The following is a 25,765-nucleotide window of genomic DNA, read 5'->3' as shown; positions in this document are numbered from 1 at the left end:
GGTATGAGAACACAGGGGACAAGAACCTCCCAATCACTGCCAGTTATTCATTTAACAGACATGTATGAGATACAAGAACAGAACAAAAAGCCTTGTACGCAAATAGGATCATTCTAGAAAAACACCACTCAGGTCTTCTGTGATGTGTTTTTATAACAAAAACAATGGACTGGGCCATATAGCTTAAGTAAAAACAAAAGCGATTTTTGTTGTTGTTTGGTTTGGTTTGGTTTTTGAGAGTGTCTCTCTATGTAGTCCTGGCTGTCCTGAAACTTGCTCTGTAGACCAGCCTGGCCTTGAACTCACAGAGATCCACCTGCCTCTGCCTCCCAAGTGGTAGGATTAAAGGTGTGCGCCACCACACCAAGCAATAAATGATTTAATTGAAGCTGAATCCAGCCTATCACTAGTGGTCATCTGAGTAAATCCATAAGCTCAGCAAACTTAGGAAATCCTAGCTTGATTGTCCCACACCACCCTGCCAGATATCTAGTCCAAGCCCTCTTCCTATGGTCTGAAGGTCTCTGACATGTCCCTGCCACCCCCCAGGACAGTGGCAAGAACCTTATTCTGCATCTACAGTGCACCAAGGAGGAGGCCACAGCAGCAGCCCTGATCACTGGCACACACCCCTGGAGTCATTTGTCTCCACCTATCCTTTCCAGATGCTGCTTCCTGGGCCTCTCTTCAGTTAGAGAAGGCACAGCACTCACAGTCTAGTAGACATTTTCCATGTGCTTGCTGGGGTTGGCCTCCTAAATGGAACTGCTTGGGCTGGGAGAAGCACCCTTTACCCTCCTGCATTAGAGAATGCAAATGTAAGGACTGGAGCTCTGGCAGCCATCTTGGACTGTGATCTTGAGAATGGAAGCCATGGAGTGAGCATGGAAATTCGAAGAGATGAAGTCCCAAACAATTTTGTGTTACTGACACACCAGCTCTGACTGCCTACCCCTGTTGTGTGCCTCTCTCTCTGTCTGTCTCTCTGTCTGTCTCTCTGTCTCTGTCTCTCTCTCTGTCTCTCTCTGTCTCTGTCTCTGTCTCTCTCTCTCTGTCTCTCTCTCTCTCTCTCTCGTGTGTGTGTGTGTGTGTGTGTGTGTGTGTGTGTGTGTGTGTGTGTATGTCCCTCTGAGTGTGTTTGTGTGTCGGTGTGTACCACTCCAGGGACTGCTGAGCCACCATATGAGGAGAAAATTGATTCTGTTACTTGCAAAAAAAATACAATTTTAATTTCAAAATTTGCCAGTGTCTCTTCTGCCTCAGTGTTAGACCAGAGACTCGGGTGTCCCTACAAGAGCCCTCTCTGAGTCCTCATTGCTAGAGCCCCAGTCTCTTTTCTGAATTTATTATTATTTAAATTTTCTCATACACTATGTTATGATCATGTTCTTTCGTCTCCCTCACTGTCTTAATGAATTAAAGGTTTTACAGGAGCAGTGAAGAGAAACTATAGATCTTGCCTAAGGAAAAGGAAAAGGAGGAAGAAGAGGAAGGGGAAGGGGAGGGGAAGGAGAATCAAACCCTTGAGCAGCAAGGCATGGGGGCACACACCTGAGATTCCAGCCCTTGGGAGGCTGAGGCAGGAAGATCGGGAGTTTGAAGCCAGCCTGAGTGGTGAACTCCCATCTCAAAAATAGCAAGAGCTGGGGAGGTGGCTCAGCAATAGAGCACTTGGCTAGCACACAGGAGGCCCTGGTTCAAGCCCCATTGAAAACATGGGTGTTTCTTTCTCTCCCTTTCTCCCCATCAGCAATCTCTACGAGATAATCCTCCTATTTCCTTCTCATAGTACACAGAAGCAATCCTGAAAGCCGTGAAATCAGCCAGAGTGGGAGTGATACCCAAAGCCTTGTGAAGAATAGTAGTCAAGCTGCCCTTTGAAGGAAGGAAAATAATAAACGAGAGTGAGCACAAGCTCACTAAAACGGATTATCCTCCTGAAATGGAATGATTAAATATGCTAACACACTCGGGATTCTGTTCTCTGGCCCCGGGCCTTTGTGTGTAATGATTTGTTCTTTGTTTGAGAAAATGTGTGATTGTTTGGCAGTGTTTTAAATGATTAAGAAGGGGAGATACAGGCCTACAGAGGAAAGCGGGTAGTGTCATATTTTATCGAGAATCAGCCCTGACTTAGAAGTCAGACCAAGCTTCTAATCAAAACATGAAATAGGAAGTGAGCTTGGAAATAATATTAATCATTAATAGAGAGTACTTAAGGTTATGAATTCTTCAAGGGCGTTAGAGGAGCTTCAGGAAATTTTAAGGTCACAGTGAAAGACTGCATATCTTATTTACTTATGTGAGAGGGAGAGACGGTGTGTCTGTGGGCACACAAGTGCCACTGTGCACAGTGTGGGGGCGCAGAGGACAACTTTCGGAAATCAATGCTCTCCTTCCACCCCGTGTGTCCTGGGGATTGAACTCTGGTCATCAGGCTTGGCAGCAAGCATTTTTACCTGCCAAGCCATTTTGCCAGCCCTGTGAAGTCATTTTAAATAAATATTTAAAATGTTTCCAGGGTCAAGATGTTGTAAAGGAATAAACATAAGTTTAATGGATTCCTCTGTGAACAGCTTCAGAAAACAAGGCACATCACAGGTCACTTACTTTGCATAGGACAGTGACCTTTCACCTGTGGCTTCAGTCAAGGCCAGGTCACTAGAGACTGTAGCATTGAGGCTCACGTTTACTTTGCCGTTTAGTGTTTAAGTATGGCTAGAGGCTGTCTTCTCTAGTGAGGTGCCATGGCCCATGTCCCCAGTGTGGCTTAATTCTCAAACCAATAGGCCAAGTCTGGATTTGGCTGATAGTACATCTCAACAGTTTTTAAAAGCTGAACCAAGTTTGAATCTGTGCTGGCTGGTTTTTTCAACTCGGCACAAGCTAGAGTCATCAGAGAGGAGGGAGCCTCAGTTGAGAAGATGCCTCCCTAACTTTGGGCTGTAGACAAGCCTGTGGAGCATCTTCTTAATTAGTGATTGATGGGGGGGGGGGGTCCAGCCCATAAGTGAGAGTGTCCCAGAAACACAAATTTAGGTTATACCAAATTCTGTGTTGCAATAAGGTAGTGATTTTAAAAAGTTTTATAGAAACAGAACAAAGGAAATCATAAACCAACACACTTCTCAGATACATTGGTAGAAGCATTAGGTAGGTAGGTCAAAGAAAAGTGGGAAAATCTCAGTGTGGCTGTCGGAGCTCTGACGCTATCTGATGGTACCCTCATGCTTTCGGTTGGTGAGAGCTATGTGAACAATCCAAGGGATTTACTTATTGTTATTGGCCACAAAATGTTAATTCACACACAGAGAAGGGCAATAATGGCTGTTGAGAGGGCTAAAGATGGTCTGAGATAATTAGGCTTTGGAGTTGAAACATCCTAGATGCTCCACATCACTGGGGTTCTGATCTGTCTGTTCATCAGCCTTTAGGAGGCTCCAAGGACTGTCCTCTTCAGAAGCTTCATCATGGAGACCCCTTTACAATTAAACTTGCACATCTTATATACTCTAATATTCTCCCCAAGTTCATGCACAGCTGGGGGTACAAGCGGGGGTGACCCTCCCCTCCATCCTTCTATTGGGAAGTGACAACAGCTCCATCACCATGGGCATATTCCTACATGTTGCCATACTGTTCATTCCAAATAGCTGCCATGGATACCGGCTAAGGTAATCTGCTCCCAGATGTGGATGTGATGCTCACTTTGTGCACAGTGGGGAAGCCCTACTCAACATATAGAGTCCACTCAGATGGGATAGGAAGGGGTGCAGGCCAGCCTGAAAATGTTATCCCCTCTCCAAAGCACAAGACATAAACACCCTTCCATCACACTTGATTGTGCCTAGCTCAGCAATGCTCAAGGCAGTGGGAAGAAGGAAGGAAAAGTCATTCCACGTTCAAGTTCAAATCTACACTTGAAAAGTTAAATGATCTGGGTAGATGGTACAAATGGATCTTTTTCATCTAAAAATAACTCTATTCTTGGTGTTGGCTTCACACTGCGGCTCTCACGGGGTGGTAAACACATCAGTAGCATTACCTGAGGAAACTTGTTGGGGATACAAATCCCAGGCCTCACTCCAGATGTTTTGGGTATGCATCCCAGCAACATGGGTCCCAACCCCTCCTGGAGGTCTCGTGCCCCTCGAGTCCAAGAAATGGACTTGAACTTGCCTGGTTAGTAGCAGCCCTGCCTCCATAGACTGTGCATGTTATCAGCTCTCTTGCTGTGGAAACAGGATACTTGACATAAAATCTTAAGAGGAGGAAAGGTTTATTCAGCTCACAGCTCCAGAGGGCTCTATCCATCATGGTGGGGAGGGTGTGGCAGACCAGAGAAGCTCATATCATGGTATGCAGGGAGCAGAAAGAACAGGCCACTCTATAGTAGATTGGTAACAATAAAGCCAGAGCAAGAGGTAGTTCCCAAGGACACATGCCAGGGACCTTACTCTTTTACCATTCCAACTCTTTAACAGTCTATTCACACCCGAGTCCATCAGTACATTAATCGTGGATGACGTCAAAGTCCTCCAGATCTCTCACAGACACACCCAGGGTCATGTCCCAGATGATTCACAATCCAATCTAGTTGACACCCAACACTAACCATCAGACTACATGCATGTGAAAAATTCACTATACCTCCATAAGGCTGACTATCTAGATTGTCTAAAATACAAATGGGGAGTCCTCTGCAAGGCTGGAAAGAACATGAAAATAAAAGAAACATTGAGAGAATGTCACGGGCCTGAGGAGACTAAGGGTTGGTGACAACTCCATTCAGTGTGTCATCATGCATGTGAACAGGAGTAAAAACCATATTCACAGAAACGCTGGGTAAATCTAAATACAATAAGGAATTTGGTTAACCACAGCTTAACAATGTCAATTGCTTCATTTGCACAGATGCACCCTGGGAATGGAAGATCTTGCTGATAGGGAAAGTGGTGGGGCTTTCTGTGTGACATCTACCAACCTAAAACTACTGTAAGATGAGAGACTTGTTTAATATAGCTGTTGAGGGCTGGGTCCATTGGTAAAGCAAGTGTGAGCCTGAGTTCAAGCCCCCCAAATCCATGTAAAAAACAAACAAACAGGACCCCGACTTCCCTTCTGGACCAGAGAGAGTTGGACAAGAGAGCTCCCTTTTGGACAAGAAAGAGAGACTTCCTGAATCTGTCAGCTCTTTCTGAAACAAGTACACTGATAAGACCAAGAAAGAACCACAAGGAGATGGGCAGACGTCAAGGCAGAAGTACATACAACAAAATGAAGAGCAATACAGCATCACCAGAACCTAGCCCCCCTCCAACATCTAGACCTGAACACCAAAAATTGGAAGAAGCAGAAGAAAGTAGCCTTATGAGTAACTTCATGAAGAAGGTAGAGGCTTGTGTAGAGGAAAAGACAAAAAAATTGGAAGAACGCTGTAAACAACTAGAGGAAAGGGCAAACAAATTAGAAGAAAACAATAAAGCCCTCCAAAAAAACAATAAACTCCTGGAAGAAAACAATAAAGTCCTGCAAGAAAACAATAAAGCACTGAAAGAAAATCATGAAAAAGTAATGAAACAAACAAAGGAAACAGTCCAAGAACTGAAAAGGGAAATTGAAAAAATAAAGAAGACACAAACAGAGGGAATGCTGGAAATAGAAAACCTGAGTAAAAGATCGGGAACTTCAGATGCAAGTATAACCAACAGAATGCAAGAGATGGAAGAGAGGATTTCTGGCATTGAAGACACAGTAGAAGAAATAGTTTCATCAGTCGAAGGAAACACTAAAGCCAACAAAGTCATGAACCAAAATGTCCAAGAAATTTGGGACACCATGAAAAGACCAAACCTACGAATTATAGGGATAGAAGAAGGTGAAGAATACCAACTCAAAGGCACAGAAAATATATTCAACAAAATTATAGAAGAAAACTTTCCCAACTTAAAGAAGGAAATGCCTATGAAGATACAAGAAGCCTATAGAACACCAAACAGACTAGACCCCCAAAAAAGTCCCCTCGACACATAATAATTAAACAACTAAATGTACAGAATAAAGAAAGAATATTAAGAGTAGCCAAGGAAAAAGGCCAAGTGACCTATAAAGGTAAACCCATCAGAATAACACCCGACTTCTCAATGGAGACTTTGAAAGCCAGAAGGACCTGGACAGATGTAATGCAGACACTAAGAGACCATGGATGTCAGCCCAGACTAATATACCCAGCAAAACTTTCAATCATCATAGACGGAAGGAACAAGACATTCGAAGACAAAGCCAGATTTAAACAATACCTATCCACAAACCCAGCCCTACAGAAAGCACTAGAAGGAAAATTCCAACCGAGGGAAGTCAGATACACACTCGAAAACACAGGCAATAGATAAAGCCACAACAGTAAACCCCAAAGAAGAGAAGTACACACACACTACCACCAAAAATAACAGGGATGAAGAATCACTGGTCATTAATATCCCTTAATATCAACGGACTTAATTCACCTATAAAAAGACATAGACTTACAGAATGGATACGAAAGCAGGACCCATCTTTCTGCTGCATACAAGAAACACATCTCAAATTCAAAGACAGACACTACCTAAGAATAAAAGGCTGGGAAAAGACTTTTCAATCAAATGGTCTTAAGAAACAAGCAGGGGTAGCCATCCTGATATCCAACAAAATAGACTTCAAACTAAAATCAATCAAAAGAGATCAAGAAGGACATTACATCCCCATCACAGGAAAGATCGACCAAGATGAAGTTTCAATTCTGAACATATATGCCCCAAACACAAGGGCACCCACATATGTAAAAGAAACATTACTAAAGCTTAAACCACATATAAAACCCCACACATTAATAGTGGGAGATCTCAACACCCCACTTTCACCACTGGACAGATCTCCCAAATCGAAACTTAACAGAGAAATAAAGGACTTAACTGATGTCATGACCCAATTGGACCTAATAGATATCTACAGAACATTCCATCCTAACAAGAAAGAATATACCTTCTTCTCAGCACCCCATGGAACTTTCTCTAAAATCGACCACATACTTGGCCACAAAGCAAATCTCAACAGATACAAAACAATCAGAATAACCTCCTGTGTTCTATCAGACCACCATGGTTTAAAGCTAGATTTCAACAACAACAAAAACTACAGAAAACCTACAATCTCATGGAAACTGAATAATGCTCAACTGAATCACCAATGGGTTAAAGAAGAAATAAAGAAAGAAATTAAAGACTTCCTAGAGATCAATGAAAATGAAGACACCACATACCCAAACTTATGGGACACTATGAAAGCAGTGTTAAGAGGGAAATTCATAGCACTAAATGCCCACATAAAGAAGTTGGAGAAATTCCACACTAGTGAATTAACAGCACATCTGAAAGCTCTAGAACAAGAAGAAGCAAAGTCTCCCAGGAAGAATAGACGCCAGGAAATTATCAAAGTGAGAGGTGAAATTAATAAATTAGAAACTAAGAGAATAATACAAAAAATTAATGCAACAAAGAGTTGGTTCTTTGAGAAAATCAACAAGATAGACAAGCCCTTATCCAAACTAACCAAAAGACAGAGAGAGAGAATCCAAATCAACAAAATCAGAAATGAAAAGGGGGACATAACAACAGACATTGAGGAAATCCAGAGAATTATAAGGTCATATTTCAAAAACTTCTACTCCACAAAACTGGAAAACCTAAAAGAAATGGACATTTTTCTGGATAGATACCACATACCTAAGTTAAATCAAGACCAGATAAACTATTTAAATAGTCCAATAACCCCTAAGGAAATAGAAACAGTCATTAAAGTTCTCCCAACCAAAAAAAGCCCAGGACCAGATGGTTTCAGCGCAGAATTCTACCAGATCTTCGAAGAAGAGTTAATATCAATACTCTCTAAATTGTTCCACATAATAGAAACAGAAGGAACATTACCAAACTCCTTCTATGAGGCTACAATTACCCTGATTCCTAAACCAAACAAGGATGCAACAAAGAAAGAGAACTACAGACCGATCTCCCTCATGAACATTGATGCAAAAATACTCAATAAAATACTGGCAAACAGACTCCAAGAACACATCAAAACAATTATCCACCATGATCAAGTAGGCTTCATCCCAGGGATGCAAGGGTGGTTCAACATACGAAAGTCCATCAATGTAATACACCATATAAACAAACTCAAAGAAAAAAACCACATGATCATCTCACTAGATGCAGAAAAGGCATTTGACAAAATCCAACACCCCTTCATGATAAAAGTCTTGGAGCGATCAGGAATACAAGGAACATACCTAAACATAATAAAGGCAATATATAGCAAACCAACAGCCAACATCAAATTAAATGGAAAGAAACTCAAAGCAATTCCACTAAAATCAGGAACGAGACAAGGCTGTCCACTCTCCCCACACTTATTCAATATAGTACTTGAAGTTCTAGCCAGAGCAATAAGACAACATAAGGAGATTAAGGGGATTCAAATTGGAAAGGAAGAAGTCAAGCTTTCCCTATTTGCAGATGACATGATAGTATACTTGAGTGACCCCAAAGATTCCACCCAGGAATTGATAAAGCTTATAAACACCTTCAGCAACATAGCAGGATACAAGATCAACTCAAAAAAATCAGTAGCCCTCCTATATACAATGGACAAAGAAGCTGAGAAGGCAATTAGAGATACATCACCCTTTACAATAGCCAAAAATGACATAAAATACCTTGGGGTAACACTAACCAAGCAAGTGAAGGACCTATATGACAAGAACTTTAAGTCCCTGAAAAAAGAAATTGAAGAAGATGTCAGAAAATGGAAAGATCTCCCATGCTCATGGATAGGCAGGGTTAACATAGTAAAAATGGCAATCTTACCAAAAGCAATTTACAGATTCAATGCAATCCCCATCAAAATACCAACACAATTCTTCACAGACCTGGAAAGAATAATACTCAACTTCATATAGAAAAACAAAAAACCCAGGATAGCTAAAAGAAACCTGTACAATAAAACAACTTCTGGAGGCATCACAATCCCTGACTTCAAGCTCTACTATAGAGCTACAGTAATAAAAACAGCTTGGTATTGGCATAAAAACCAACATGTGGACCAATGGAATCGAATTGAAGACCCTGACATTAACCCACACACCTATGGACATATAATTTTTGACAAAGAAGCCAAAAGTGTACAATGGAAAAAAGAAAGCATCTTCAACAAATGGTGCTGGCATAACTGGATATCAACGTGTAGAAGGCTGCAAATAGATCCATATCTGTCACCGTGCACAAAACTTAAGTCCAAGTGGATCAAAGACCTCAACATAAATCCAGCTACTCTGAACCTGCTAGAAGAGAAAGTAGGAAATAGTCTTGAACATATTGGCATAGGAGATCACTTCCTAAATATAACACCAGTAGCTCAGACACTGAGACAAACAATCAATCAATGGGACCTCTTGAAACTGAGAAGCTTTTGTAGAGCAAAGGATACGGTCAACAAGGCAAAGCGACAGCCTACAGAATGGGAAAAGATCTTCACCAACCCCACATGTGACAGAGGACTGATATCCAGAATATATAAGGAACTCAAGAAATTAGACATCAAAACGACCAACAGTCCAATTGAGAAATGGGCTTTAGAATTAAACAGAGAATTCTCAACAGAGGAAACCCAAATGGCTGAAAGACATTTAAGGAATTGCTCAACATCCCTAATCATCAGGGAAATGCAAATCAAAACAACTCTGAGATACCACCTTACGCCTGTCAGAGTGGCCAAGATCAAAAACACTGAAGACACTTTATGCTGGAGAGGATGTGGAACTCGGGGAACTCTCCTCCACTGCTGGTGGGAATGCAAGCTTGTACAACCACTTTGGAAATCAATATGGCGCTTTCTTAGAAAATTGGGAATCAATCTCCCCCAAGATCCAGCTATACCACTCCTGGGCATATACCCAAGAAATGCTCAGCCATACCACAAGAGCACTTGCTCAGCTATGTTCATATCAGCATTGTTTGTAATAGCCAAAACCTGGAAACAACCTAGATGCCCTTCAACTGAAGAATGGATAAATAAATTGTGACACATGTACACAATGGAATACTACTCAGCAGAGAAAAACAATGACATCATACGGTTTGCAGGCAAATGGATGGATCTAGAAAAAATCATCCTGAGTGAGGTAACCCAGACTCAGAAAGACAAATATGGTATGTACTCACTCATAGGAAGATGCTAGATGTGGAACAAGGATGACTGGACTGCTACTCACATCACCAGTGAGGCTACCTGGAAAACGGGACCCCAAAAAAAGACACGGAGAAATGGACGAGATCTACATGAACAGCCTGGTCATGAGTGGGAACAATGAAGGGCGACGGTTGAGGGAAAGAGAGTGGGAGATCCTAGCTGGATCAAGAAAAGAGAGGGAGAACAAGGAATAGGAGACCATAGTAAATGAAGACCACATGAGAAGGTGAGAAGGGGAGGAAGCAGAGAGCTAGGGAGGCCCACGGAGATCCACAAAGATACCCCTGCAAAAGACTGCTGGCAATGGTCGCGAGACAGCAGGAACTGACCTACTCTGGTGATGGGATGGCCAGACACCCTGATAGTTGTGCCATAAACCCCATCCAAGGACTGAGGAATCTGAATGCAGACATCCACGGCTGGGCCCCTGGTGGAGCACTGGGAGTCTAATTAGTGAGAAAGAAGAGGGTTTATATGAGCGAGAATTGTTGAAGCCAAGGTTGGATAAAGCACAGGGACAAATAACCAAATGAATGGAAGCACAGGATCTATGAACCAAAGGCTGAGGAGCCCCCAACTGGATCAGGCCCCCTGAATGCGTGAGACAGTCATTTGGCTTGATCTGTTTGGGAGGCAACTGTGCATTGGTGCCGGGTCCTGGGCTCATTGCAAGAGTTGGCTGTTTGAATCCTGGGACTTATGCAGGGACACTTGGCTCGGTCTGGGAAGGGGGGAATGGACCTGCCTGGACTGAGTCTACCAGGTCGACCCCGGTCCTCGGTGGAGACCTTGATCTGGAGGAGGTGGGAATGGGGGGTGGGCTGGGGGCGGCGAGAGGGGGAGAACAGGGAATCTGTGGCTATTATGTTGAACTGAATGGTGTTGTAAAATAATAATAATAATAAAAAAAAAGATAAGTAATGAAAAAAAAAAAAACAGGCACAGTGGTCCAGGCTTGTAGTCTCAGCACTATGTAGGCAGAGACTGTCCAAAATCTGGACTGTAGACTGTCAGGAATTCATCTAGACTGTAGATGAATTAGCAAGTTTCAGATTCCCTGAGAAACCATGTTTCAAAAACTGAAGTGGAGAGAGACTGGGGAAGACATCCAACACATCCACATGTGTGCATCCACACACAAACATGTACACACACATACACAGAATAGGGGTGTGCCCCTAGTACAGTACGAAGGCGTTAACATCTAATAGACAACAAAGAGCAGCTGTGGTGGGGACGCGTTCATCTTGACCTGAAAATAATTTGTCTCTTCCCTCATCCTGCCTTTCAACATACAGATCAGGACAGTCAGGGCAGAGAAAACAACTCATTCATTAGGGACAGGAACAGAGCAACAGAGGGAATACAGTAGGTGCCTTAGCTCTGCACACACACACACACACACACACACACACACACACACACACACACACACACACACACACACTGCTCTCTTCTCTACAAAGCAGAGAGCTGCAGCTGCTCTCCCAGACCGCCATGACAACTTTTTCATGCCTTGAACCAAGATTTACTGTCAACAGCCACATAAGTAGCAGCTGTTCGCTGTTCTCCCCCTCTGCCACTTCTCGAATGTCAAGGCTCTTCGCTGGCTATGCTTGTTTTAAGTATTAGGGTTCTTTTTTCTTCTTGCACAGCATCACTGTGCAGCTGCCTCTCCTCCCCTTCAGCCTTACTTTGCTGAGGGACAGACAGCAAAGCAATGCCAGAAGGATCTGCAGCATCCTGTAGCCGGAATCCAGGCACATAGTTCACATCACATTTGGTGGTCCATAGTGTCGGCTCTGGGAGCACCTTCCCTTGTTCCTTTCCTGCGGACCTGTGACCTCGTTTTGTGGTATATGTAGCTATCGGAGTTGAATGTGTCTGGTTTTGCTGTCTCTTGGAGCCTAGCTGGGGAAACCACCGGCATCAGTCCAAAGGCAGGTTTTCTCTTCATGTGTATGTTCCCTGCTTCTCACCTCTGTTCCTCATTTGTAGTCTTTCCTAGGTGGACTCGCTGAATGAATGCAGTGCCCACAAGGACATATTTGTCACTGGAAGGTGACAACCAAAGCAGCACTGTAGGGAAAAGGTGGCAAGAGAGAAAGAAGAGCCTGGGCTTCCCTTCCCCATCAGAGCAGGAGCAGTGACAACCCTGGAGAAGTCACTCTGAGAATTTGTTACAGAGACAAGGTCACAACAGACACCAGACATCTTTTCTTCTGCTGTTTTTGGATTCTGTTTTGTTTTGATACATCTGCTTTTCCTGTGCCACCTTAAAGCAAAAATTTATACTCAGAGTAGACACCAATGTATTTCTGGGTCATTAAGCATGATCTCTCTGTGCCAGCAAGATGGCTCAATAGGCAAAAGCATGTGCCTGAAAACCTGAGTTCAATCCCAGCACCCACACTGAAGAGCAAGAGAACCACTTACTCCATAGCATGTGCATGTGTACACAACACACACACACACATACACACACACACACACACACACACACACACACACCTCCGTGGATGGCCAGAAGCTGTGTGCATGTGTCTACCTACTCAGCAAGAGGTTTTGAGCAAATTCCACCAAAAGAAGCCTTTCTAAGCACATGGGTAGACTTGGGGTTCAGCCCTGGCGTTTCCATCTTTTTTCAAACAGAATTTTTCTAAGCAAAGTATTCTTTTCTGACTTGAATGACACTTCCTGCCAGAAGCTCAGGTCCATGCAGCTGAGGAGCACATCTCTTCTGTCTCCCCAGCAACTGGCACAAATCAGGCCCTGAGGGTATTCCTGCTGACAGCCTGTGTGGACTGGAGTTTTAGCAAGCTATTGCTCTAAATGATTAGTAACTCCTTAAGTCCACCTACTCTCTCTAAAAGGCTGGGACTAGGGTTGTTCCCATTGCAGATTGAAGCCACTGAAGCCCTGGGTGAGGACACTGCATACTGCTGCTAAGGACAGATGGGGACTCCAGGCCGCTCCTGCACAGCCTTCCTCTGGATGCCTGTGCTGTGCTACAGTGTCTGAGGAGCCTCCAGCTAAGGCTGTAACCAAGATGAGGTCAAGGAAGGTAAATTCCCCCCACAGGCTATAAAGAAAACAACTCAGCCTCTGCACAAAGCAAGCAAGCATCGGGCAGGGTGGCACAGTGCTGGTGCCAGTGTGGCCAGGGCAGCACGGTGCCAGTCCAGGTGCGGGCAGGGTGGCACGGTGCTGGTACAAACAAGAACTTAAACACCTTTTGTGATCGATTCATTTGATCAGTGTAACAAGGTGTGGGCATTGTTAACACACAGCTCTTGTTACAGCAGAACTGACCCCTTTGTTCTGCTGACCTCTGCACTTCTTGTCACCTGAAAGAAGTTGTGATGTTTAATCTACTATTTGCTACTCAGAGCATCTTTAACTGATATGAAAAACCTAGAATTAGAATTTCTGAGCTTTTTCAAGAGTAACCAAAAAGATGCTATTCAAAGTGTGTTTAGATACTGGATTGCACAGGCAGAGGCTTGGGCTGCTAGTGAATGTCTTCCATCCCACCACAGCTTCATGGCTGGAGCTGTAGTTCAGTTGGTAGAGTGTTTGCCCAGTATACCTGAAGTCCTGAGTTCCATCCACAGCACCATACGAATTGGGCATAGTGGTATACACCTGTAATTCCTGCACTTGGGAGATGGAAGTAGGAGAATCAGAAGTTCAAGGTAATTCTTGGATCTACTCTGCATCAAAAAACATAGATAGATAGATGATGATAGATAGATAGATAGATAGATAGATAGATAGATAGATAGATAGATAGAGAGATAGAGAGATAGATAGATAGATAGATGATAGATAGAGAGATAGATAGATAGATAGATAGATAGAGAGAGAGAGAGAGAGAGAGAGAGAGAGAGAGAGATAGATAGATAGATAGATAGATAGATAGATAGATAGATAGGAGGGAGGGAAAGGAGAAGAGGGTGAGGAAGCAAAGGAAGAAGAGGAGGAGAATGGAGGAGGAAGAGGAGGGAAATGAAGAGGAGGAAGAGAAGGGAAAGGAACAGGAAGAAAGTGGAGGAAGAGGAGGGAAAGGAAGGGGAGGAAGAAGAGGGAAAAGAAAGAAAATCTTGGCTCAAGGCCATCTGTTAGTGTCGTATGTTGGACACTGAGGTTCTTTCCTTTCAGAAGCAGTAAGGGGCCAACTCTAGTTGATTTAGGAAGCTTGACGTTTTCCTACTCTGAGACCACTCAACCATCTTCATGATGTCCTGTCCCCATGACAGTGGGCACTCCTGACCTAAGAACACTGTCAAGGGGGCTTCTGATAGGTGTTTTCATTTGGAGTTCAGTCTCTCATCAATATATCAAAGGTGCCTCCTTTGGTGGAGATTCAGGGGTGGGGGTTGACCTCTTTCTCACCCTATGTGCATCTTCCCCATCTCCCAAGCCAGAGATGTTTCTCAGCAGTTTGGGGGCTTGTCTTTATTGCTCTTGTTGCTGTGGGTTATTGGTGATAGAATAAGTAAGACACACAGGCACTTGGGGTTTTACAAGAAAGATCCTGCCAGAGTTTGATGCCTTAGCTGTGTCCAGCCCACCTCTGGTCCAGGGTGTATAGCAGTCCAGTTTCCATTCTCTCATCTCTGTGGTCTTTGTCTTGATTGACAGTGTACTAGGTCAGTAAGAGGAGCTGTAACAAGTGACAACCAGATTAGTCTTCCAGCAGCCCCCTTCTCAAACGCTCATCACCACCTTCCCACTGGCCAGTCAGACAAGGTGGGGCGAAAGCTGACCATGATGAGGTCACAGTCAGCTCTCCATTTGAACAGGGTCAATCCTTCAGGGTGGAATGAATCTCTGGGGCCAGGAAAGCCTTCCTACAGCACAAACCTCCATGGTTCAAGAGACACAAGAAGGGGTCAAAGGAAGGGAGGTGCACTGAGCTGTTGACCTCAATGGTTCTTAAGACAATGAACCCTGATTAGAGTGTCCCTGAAGGGAATGAGGGACAGCCAACAGCCTCCTTCCTGAAGTGGCTCCCAGTGAGGGCATTGTTGGAGATGGGGCAGGGGAGGAGGACACAGGACAGAGCAGTGACCATCTGCATTCACCCCTCTCTGTTTTCTGACTGTAGGTGCAATGTGACCAGCCAGCTGACCCTTCAGTTGCCATGGTTACCATGCCTCTCCCCACCACAACCGACAGTATCTCTTTTCAAACTGTAAGCCAAAATAAACCTTTCAGTTGCTTTTGTCAGGCATTTTATCATGGCAAAGAGAAAGGTAAATAATACAGATACAAAAATAAATACTAGCATTGATAGTTTTGTTAGCCTTGTTACTAATGGCTAACAATATGAATGATGAATTCTTACGGTAGCCACATCCTGTCCTTCCCCTTACATATGGCTGTGACCTTCAACTTGCTTCAACCAGAAGAATGTGGCAAGACAACAGCATGCACATGACCTTACACAAGACTGTGGCAGTGATTTTGCGGACATTTGTCTGCCCTTCATTTGCATCTGCTTTGAAGATGGAAAAGATGTACTAGAAGTCCTTTGTCAGAAGGAGATGTGAGTGGGTAGAGTGGGAGTCTGGATCTGGAAACACGGCTCAGCAGTTAAGAGGCCTTGCTACATGAACATGGGGACCAGAGTTCAAACCTGGAACAAGCCCAGAGTCCCACAAACAGCTGCAGGGGATCTGATGCCCTCTTCTGGCCACTGTGGGCAAATAAAAGACTTCTTTTTTTTAAAGGGAAGAACACAAAAAGGTGACTTGTCCTTACTTCTTTTTGTTTTTTAGACAGTCTCCTAGAACTCCACTTGCCTGTGCTTCTCAAGTGCTGGGATTAAAGGTGTGTGCCACCGCCCCTCCCTATTTGTCCTTTATTTTTTATTAAGCATTAGAAATTAGTTGTCCAGCCCAAACCATAGAATAAGTCATTTCCCCATTTTTCAAGGCGATTTGCCTTCTTGATGTTCCCACCACAAATGCTACTTCCGATTGCTAAGGAGGAGTTTTGTGCTAACTAGATCCCAGCTAGCAAAGATGGATGATGAAGAGGCTGCAGAAGAAATCTTGCTCAGTGGATCCTAACCTCAGTGGATCCTTACCTCAGTGGATCTGGTACTGGATCACGAAACCAGCACCAGAGCCTAATTTGCTGAGACCCGAGGGCATGAGTCTCTGGAAAGATAAAGGAGAGGAAGCTCCCATCTGGCGGCTGCTGCGGAGCCGTGCACAGCCATAACTGCAGAGATTAATAGCTTCTCACAGCCATAAATACATTTTTTTCTCTTCAATGAGCCCTGGGGGATGAAAATCTGGTTATAATTGGATGTGTTGCAATATTGCTTTTCATTTACAATTACAGCACAAGGAAATGAAAAGGAATGGCGGTGAAAAGAAATGAACAGGAATGGCGTAAGGTTTGAGTGCGGTGGTGATTAGGGACAGTGCGGGTCAATAGGGCAGCCTCCTTCTTCTGCTTGGCACCTGCAATGCGGGAAATGGCTACCCAGGAAAGGGTGAGAGCACTGTGACATTGGTACTACAGTCCTTCCTCTGGTGGACTTTCAAAGTAGGGCAGTCATTCAGCTCCTGGCTGGGCTGTTACCCATCTCCAACAGTTAGTGACATGATTATCCACATTCTGGAATGGAGAGGGAAAAGGAAACTGAGGTGCTAGAGCGCTTGCCCAGCATGCACAAAGCCCTGAGTTTGATCCCCAGTGCTGCATAAAAACAGGCATGGTGGTGCATGCCTGTAATCCCACACTCAGAAAGAAGAGGAAGGGTACTCTGGAGTCATTCTCTACTACTTATGAGCTCTAGCCTGCCAGCCTGGTGGGAGCCTGTCTCAAAACAAAACTTTTACCTAAACAAGTGTGGTAGGTAGCACAGGGGTGGTTGAGGCAGGAAACTGGTTTGTTCAATTCCAGCTTGAGCTACACAGCAAGAACTTGTCTCAATATATGTACTGCACATAAAATTATGTACAGCACATAATGTTTAAAAGATACTGTAGCAAGTCAATGCAATCCCCATCAAAATCCCAACACAATTCTTCACAGACTTGGAAAGAAAAATACTCAACTTCATATGGAAAAACAAAAGACCCAGGATAGCTAAAAGAATCCTATATGATAAAGCAACCTTTGGAGGTATCACCACCCCTGACCTCAAACTCTACTATAGAGCTATAGTAACAAAAACAGCTTGGTACTGGTATAAAAACCGACATACGGACCAATGAAATCGAATTGAAGACCCTGACATAATCCATGCACATATGAACACCTGGTTTTTGACAAAGGAGCCAAAACTATACAATGGAAAAAAGAAAGTATCTTCAACAAATGGTGCTGGCATAACTGGATGTCAATATGTAAAAGATTACAAATAGATCCATATCTGTCACCATGCACAAAACTCAAGTCCAAGTGGATCAAAGACCTGAACATAAATCCAGTTACACTAAACTTAATAGAAAAGTAAGTAGGAAGCACTCTTGGATGCATTGGCACAGGAGACCATTTCCTAAATAAAACACCAACAGCACAGACCCTGAGCACAACAATTAATAAATAGGCTCTCTCGAAATTGAGAAGCTTTTGCAGGGCAAAAGACAGTCAATAAGACAAAAAGACAGCCAACAGAATGGGAAAAGATCTTTACCAACCCCACATCTGACAGAGGATTGATCTCCACAGTATATAAAGAACTCAAGAAACTAGACATCAAAATACTGAACAGCCCAATTAAAAAATGGGCTAAAGAGCTAAACAGAGAATTCACAAAACAAGAATAACAAATAGCTGAAAGACATTTAAAGAAATGCTCAACATCCTTAATCATCAGAGAAATGCAAATCAAAACGACTCTGAGATACCACCTTACACCTGTCAGAATGGCTACGATCAAAGACACCAATGACAGCCAATGTTGGAGAGGATGTGGAGCAAAGGGAACACTCCTCCACTGTTGGTGGGAATGTAAACTTGTACAACTACTGTGGAAATCAGTATGGCAGTTTCTCAGAAAATTAGGAATCGAACTACCTCAAGACCCAGCCATCCCACTCTTGGGCATATACCCAAGGAATGCTGATTCATACCATAAAGATACATGCTCAGCTATGTTCATAGCAGCACTATTTGTAATTGCCAGGACCTGGAAACAACCTAGATGCCCATCAACGGAAGAATGGATGAAAAAAATGTGGTACATATACACAATGGAGTACTACTCAGCAGAGAAAAACAATGAAAGCATGAAATTTGCAGGCAAATGGATGGAACTAGAAAAAAATCATCCTGAGTGAGGTAACCCAAACCCAGAAAGACAGTTATGGTATGTACTCACTCATAAGTGGATTCTAGATATAAAATAAAGAACAATCAGACCACAATCCATAGAACCATGGAGGCTATATATATATAGCATGGAGGTCCCTAGGACGACTGTGGCTTATAATAAATTTCAGTTTTACTCAATTATTAAAAAAAATAGCCAAATGAATGGAAACACATGAACTATGAACCAAAGGCTGAGGGGCCCCCAGCTGGATCAGGCCCTCTGAATAGGTGAGACAGTTGATTGTCTTGATCTGTTTGGGAGGCAACTAGGCAGTGGGACCGAGTCCTGTGCTCAAGTGCATGAGTTGGCTGTTTGAAACCTGGAACTTATGCAGGGACACTTGGCTCAGTCTGGGAGGAAGGGACTGGACCTGCCTGGACTGAGTCTACCAGATTGATCGCAGTCCTCAGGAGAGGCTTTGCCCTGGAGGAGGAGGGAATGGGGGGTGAGTTGGGGGGGAGGGGAGGGGGTGGGAGGGGGGAGAACAGGGGAACCCGTGGCTGATATGTAGAACTGAATGGTATTGTAAAATAAAATAAAAGGGAAAATAAATAAATAAATAAATAAAATATACTGTAGCTTACTGTCCTGCTGGCTCTGCGTGCTGGGTTCGTTTTATGAGGTTCTAATCCTGTGGGGTATGGGTCACTCTGGCTCTCAGGGCTCAAACTCAAAGCTGACAAGCTAAGGACATTGGCCTGCGTGTGAAACCCAAAAGCTCCTTGATATGGAAGCCACTGGAAAGAGGACTGTTTCTGTCTTCATGGTTCTGTCTTTCATGGTCACTGTTGGTCTCCATGCCATCCTTCCTTCCTTCTGTGACTTTACCCTGCTGTTACCAGGATACAACCTGCCGGAAGTCACAGCTACTGCAATTACAAATTTAACTTAGACTTTCCCTTCATGTTATAATTGTCTTTAGAAGGGAATTCAAAATCAATATATTACATTCTTGTGCTTTATTGGTTAGGGCTGAAGTAAATGTATTCATTGGCTCCTCACTGATTGCATTTTCAAATGTAACATATTTAAATGATAGTTTTATTTTTGCACATAAAATATTTTAAGGCCATAAAGTGTTGTGACAGATAGTAGCTCCTGTAACAGGCCAATGCCCCAGACATCCCATGCAAGAACCACTAGAAGCTGACATCAGCAATGTCAGGATGTGGCTTCAGTAACTGTCAGAAAGATGCTTTGTCACACTGAGCCAGGTCTCTGGACAGGTGCACACACCTGGACACACACACTAAGAGTTCTGGTGAACGAGTGAATTTCCACTTGACATTCTGCTCACATAAAGAAAAACAAAGAAACTAAACCAGGCCTGGAAGCACGTGTTTGCAAACCCCAGCTGCTCAGGAGGCTGAGGCAGGAGGATCTCAACTTAAGACCAGCTTGGGCAACCATCTCCAAGCAAAAACTAAAGAGAGAGTTGTCTTGGGCTGGGGAGATGGCTCAGCCAGTAAAGCCCTTGCTGTGCATACACGAGAACCAGAGTTCAGATTCCAAGCCCCCGTGTTAAAATCTGGCACAGGATTTACCTGTAATACCAGCTTTGAAAGAGGCAGAGACAGTGAGTCCCCAGAGCTGGCTGGCCAGCCAGACTAGTTACAATGAGCTCTGGATCTAGCAAGGAATAGTGCCACAATATTTAATCATTCTCAACTTTGGGCCTCCACACCCTGGGGACAAATGCAAGGAGCCCTGTGCACACATACACATGTGAATATGCATGCACACCCCCCACAACACACACACACACACACACACACACAGATACATACACAGATACACACACATACACACACATACAAACACACATACACACATACACACACATACACATATACACACATACACACACATACACATACATACACATACATACACACATACACACACACATACACATATACACACATACACACACATACACATACATACACACATACACACACACAAACACATATACACACACACACACACACACACACACACACACACACCTCCATGCTATCCTTCCTTCCCTCTGTGACTCCACGCTGCTGTCACCAAGACAGAACCTGCTCTACGTCCCATCTAGGTGGTGTGGCCCCTGAACACCTGCAGTTCAAGCAGGAGGCAGCAGCTGCCACCAAGACCCTGGGCAGCTGAAAGTGTCATACCTTCCCAGGGCAGTGACAGTGTGCAGCTCTCCTACTGCACACAGCAAACGCCTGGCATTGGTATCAGGATCCTAATGCTGTTTAATTGGCCCTTGATTTAAAAAAACAAACAAACAAACCCTGCAGCTTTCCACATTAATTACAATAGCGATTAGCAACCATTTTCCTACAGTTTAAATGGTCAAAAACAAAGTTTCTGCATTAATTAAGAATTACACTCAGCAACCAATGACAAATCTCCGAAAGATAACACAGGCTTAAAGGAACTGGCTGTGTTTCAAGTCTGTCAGCAAGATAGGCCAAGGCCAGTGGGCAAATCCCATCGGTCTGCAGTACTTCCTTCGTATACAGCCTCCATCCTCAGTCACCTCATGCTGACAGAATGGCTGCTGGAGACCCAATGACACATCCATGTGCCAGGCTGGGTAAAGGGGTGTATTTCTTGACTGATTCAGTACAGCTTTCACAAATATAACTCATGTGACTTTTAATGTTATTTCTGGGTGTTATGTTGACACCATGTTGTTATTTTGGCACAACAACCAAAGCTGTGTTGTGTGTTGTCAAAGTTATGTGTCTCACCATCCCATCACTCATCACACATATGTGGTCCGTGTGTCTGTCCACTTTGAAATACTCTCTTCCCCTCTTCAGTCCCCCATCACAAAGCAGGCAGGTACCGCACCATCTCAGTGTTTATTGAGCTAGGTCGGCTGCAGAACACTAGCTATGAGAGAGAAGAGTCTGCCCATCCTTCCGGGAGGGATCTCCTTCCAGCTGGGACAAAAGTCATTAGAGACACCAACTCATTACAAGTAGCAAAATCTTTTATGGCCACCTTCCTCGGTCTCAGTTGGTGTCCTGGGTGGTTACTGTCTACTTGAAACAAGCTAGAGTCATCTGGGATGAAGAATGTCAATTGAAAAAAAAAAACACCTCCCTCAGATTACCTATAGGCAAATCTTGGTATCTGATAGACGTGGGATAGTCCTTCCCACTGTGGTGCCACCCCTGGGCAGGTGAGGGGTGTATATAAAAACAAGCTGAGCAAGCCATGACGAGCAAACCAGTAAGCAGGATCCTCCACGGCTGCTGTTCCAGTTCCTGCTGTGGTTCCTGCCCTGACTTCCCTCAGTGACAGAGTGTGACCTGCGAGCTGCAAAGTAAATGCTTTCCTCCCCAACTTGCTTTGAGTCACACTGTTTATCACAGCAACAGAAACTCTAATGAAGACTCGCTCACCTCGCTCACGCTTGCTCCAGTCTCAAATCTGTGTCTAGAATCTTGCCACCTCAGGAGGGGGACAGGTGGCCACTCCCTGAATGTGTCTCATCTGCCCCCCAGTAATAAAGCCCTTTGGCGGTCACTTGGCAATGACAGCAGAGTGCTGGGCACCCACTAATCTTTGCATCCTCCGTCCCCAGCTGAAAGAGCTTCCATAGGGGGCTGTGGGGAATGTGCTCGCCATGCAGGAGAGTTCGATTCCCAGCACCCATGTGGAACAGCGAGCAACTGTAGTGCATCCCTGTCCTTGCAGAGCTATGGGAGGAGACAGGCGTCCCTAGGATCCCTGGCCAGCCTAGCCTGTTCAATAACCTGGGCCAACGAGAGATTCAGTCTCAGAAGACAAGGCAAACAGTTGCTAAGGAGCAACACCTGAGATGGTCTCAGGCCTTCTCACAAATGTACACAAGCACCAATGTAACCGCACGCGCGCGCGCGCACACACACACACACACACACACTCAATTTTATTTCATGGCTGTGACCACTGTTCTTGGTTATCAATTGACTACATCTGAAATTAACTAAAACCTAAGTGGTGGGTAACCTGTGAGGGTTTTTTTTTCCCTTAATTAAATCATTTGAAGTGGTAATACTCATTTTTAATCCAGACCTTTTAAGGTGGGAAGACCCACCTCTAATCTGGATCACACCTTTTGCTGGCAGCCTATATAAGGACATGCAAGAAGAAAGCTCTCTCTCTTTTTCTGCCTGCTTCCTCCTACCCTTGCAAGTCCATTCCATCACTGGTACTAGAACCTACTTCTTCAGGATTTCAGCAGATATTGAAGACCAGCTGAGACATCTAGTCTCATGGACTGAACAACTATTAGATTCTTGGACCTTCCATTGGTAGACAGCCATTCTTGGACTAGCTGGATCACAGGCTGTAACCCTTTCCAATAAATCCCCATTCTATCTGTTCTGTTCCTCTGGAGAACCTGACTAATGGGGTAACATGACCAGATGAAGAAGTAGTTCTTGGTCACAGTTCACACAGGAGCCAGTCAATGTAGGGGATTTCTGAAGGGAGCCTGACCGAGCTGAGACATGAAATATTTCTTCCTTAGCTTTCTAATTCCTCCTTGGGAAGACAGTGTGATAGTGAGAGCTCCAGCAGCCACACTGAGCCATGAGGCACTGTGGCTCCAAAAGCCTACATTTTAGAAGGAATAAAAGTAAGAAGCCTGAGTCTTTGATGATCATGAAGCGCTTTACCATTTCTAAACTCCTGTCTTGGACTTCTGTGAGGTTAAAAAAAAAGATTAAAAGCATCATTATTTTAGTTTTTTCTTATACAGGACAGAACCTTATCCTAACCAACAGAATAATCCTTAGCTTAGAGATTCAGTTTTGTATATATACGGATTCACCGACTTGGTGGTTCTCAACCCCAGTATGAAGACATCACCTGGTAGGCTCTCCACAGTGGATGCCTGAAGCCATCTTCAGGAGTCCTGACAATTCCTTTGCTTGAGGGAACCTCATAGCTTTCTTCTTCAGGTCTGAAGCCAAGGAGCCACCAGGAACTGAGTCATTTCCAGTTTTCTTTATTATTATTCTAAAAATTCCACTCCCCAACACCTCTAACTTGCCTTTTGCCTGATTTTTCTTGTAGTTTCTTGGCGGTGTGCCCCTCCACATCTGCCACCATAAGAGCCCTTGCTAAGTTACCAGTGTAGATGTTGCATCCTGGCTGCAGTCCATGCAGTGAACACAAACCTGCCGTGGTGGGCTGTTCATCTTGTCCATGTGCAGTTTCCCCTTGATGGTCATTGCCAGGATTTTCTCAGACAAGAGCTCAAAATAGCACCGTGCAGGTTTGCAGGGGTAAGACTGTGGTGCTTCTGCATTTGAAGGGAGCTCACAGCTTCTCCCCTACACTGTATCATTTGATTCATTATCTCTATAGAAGATCAGTTCACACTATGGCCAAACATCAAGATTTTCCCTTCCATTCCAAGCAGCTCATGTATTTTCCTCTTCTAAAAGACACACAGCAATCTAACGTCACTTGGACAGCAGCTGTTCTTAGAGCGTCATCCTTTACACTCTGATGTTATTACAGTGAAGCCCCCTAAGCTCACTTGAAATGGCCTCCCTCTGCTCAGCCACAGTTGTGCATTTCTCTTATGCTGTTATCGAAAACCAGATTAAACACAAGTGTGGGGTGATGTGAGGAGCTTGAGTGTTGCTGTGTAGAAGTTTCCTCTAAGTTACACATCCCTTCCTGGAGGGAAGATGATTAAGAGGAAATTCTACGAAAGGCTTTTTGAGAAGTTTCAGGAAGTATGTTTACTCACAAGTCTCAGGAAGTCACTGAAAGTGATCACATGGACAAGGCTCCTTGCTCCACAAGGTTATACAAGCAGTCAGGACTGCTGAGAAGAGACTGCAACTGTGGAGCTGCCTGCAAGTCCTGCAAAGAACTCTTGCAATTTTTGTGAGTCATCACTCTTGCTGGAGTGACCTTGAATGATGCGGCTGTCTCTGAGAAGCCTATCACCCATACTCTTGTAAGTAACCACAGTGAACTCAGGGGTTCTCCAAACCAGACTCTAGTGTGTCGCTGCTTCTCTACTTGGTGTTTGTAATGTATCTCCCCAGAGAGAGTATCACACAGCAAAGACACAGTCGTAGGTGGAGGGGAGGCCGGATGTCAGTAGGCTCCATGGTATTGGGAGTATGCACCAGCAACTTCACTTTATGTCATGGTGTAACAGGAAGCAGAGAGTGGACAGAAAGTAGAGCCAGCAAAAAAAAAAAAAAAAAATTAAAGTGCTCAGGTTCATTCCTCAAGGGCCACGTCCTCTAGTGAGGTAGCGCCTTCCGGACAGCATAAACTGGAGACCAAGTGTTCAAACATACAAGCCAACAGAAAACATCACATTCAAATGGTAACACAGCCCTGGTGGCACACATGACCCAGCCATGGCCAACTCAAGCCACAGTTAATCTCCTCATTGTGGACTAAATAATGTTTCTCAAAATTTTTAAGTCCTTGAAGTGCTAACCCAGAGGACTTCAGAAAGTGACCACAGTATAACTAAATTGAAGATTAATTTGAATATAATGTCTTTAAATAATCAACAAATAGGAAGTCATTAGCCAGGACCCTAGTCCAATAACTGATGTCTTCATTAAAATAGATCAAATCTTGTCATTTTTTTCTTGGTCATACCTGTAATCCCAGGACTTGGGGGGCTGGAACAGGATGGCATAAATTTGAGGCCAGCATGGGCAACAGAATGAGATCAAACAAAAAAAAAATGAAAAGAAAGAGGGTGGGCAAGCCACAAATACAAGGAATACATGAAGCCACAGGCAGAAGACAGCACCCTTCCAGTTAGAAGTTAGATGTCCAGGTTTCTAGCCTTCACAACTAGGAAACATAAAAGTCTCTTTATTAAGTGTACTCAGTATGGGGGCTTTTATGTCATGTTGGCCTTAGATGACTAATACAGACTTAAAGCCCATATGGGGCTGGGGATATATAACTCAGTGGGTAGAGTGCCTGCCTATCATGCACAAAGCCCTGGGTTCAATCCCCAGCACTGCATAAAGCAGGCACAGTAGCACATGCAGCACTTGAGAGGTGGAAGTACAAGTTCCAGAAGTTCAAGGCCATCCTTTGCCACATAGTGAGTTCAAGGCCAACTCAGGCTCCCTGAGAGCCTGTCTCAAAGAAACAAGC

At 44.0% G+C, this 25,765-nt stretch overlaps 1 long non-coding RNA gene across 1 annotated transcript in view; it reads right to left on the bottom strand.

Annotated features, from left to right (window-relative positions):
• LOC143274443 (uncharacterized) overlaps window positions 1-25,765 on the bottom strand; it is a 57,391-nt gene that overhangs the window by 8,551 nt on the left and 23,075 nt on the right. Inside the window, exon 2 of the long non-coding RNA XR_013053088.1 lies at window positions 14,856-14,947. This is a non-coding gene — a long non-coding RNA (uncharacterized LOC143274443). The remainder of the gene's footprint in view (window positions 1-14,855; window positions 14,948-25,765) is intronic.

The sequence above is a fragment of the Peromyscus maniculatus genome, chromosome 8 (genome assembly GCF_049852395.1).
Source record: "Peromyscus maniculatus bairdii isolate BWxNUB_F1_BW_parent chromosome 8, HU_Pman_BW_mat_3.1, whole genome shotgun sequence".
Classification (NCBI taxonomy): Eukaryota; Metazoa; Chordata; class Mammalia; order Rodentia; family Cricetidae; genus Peromyscus; species Peromyscus maniculatus.
Note: the sequence above shows the minus strand (reverse complement) of the source record. Positions and strands in the feature narration are given on the sequence as shown.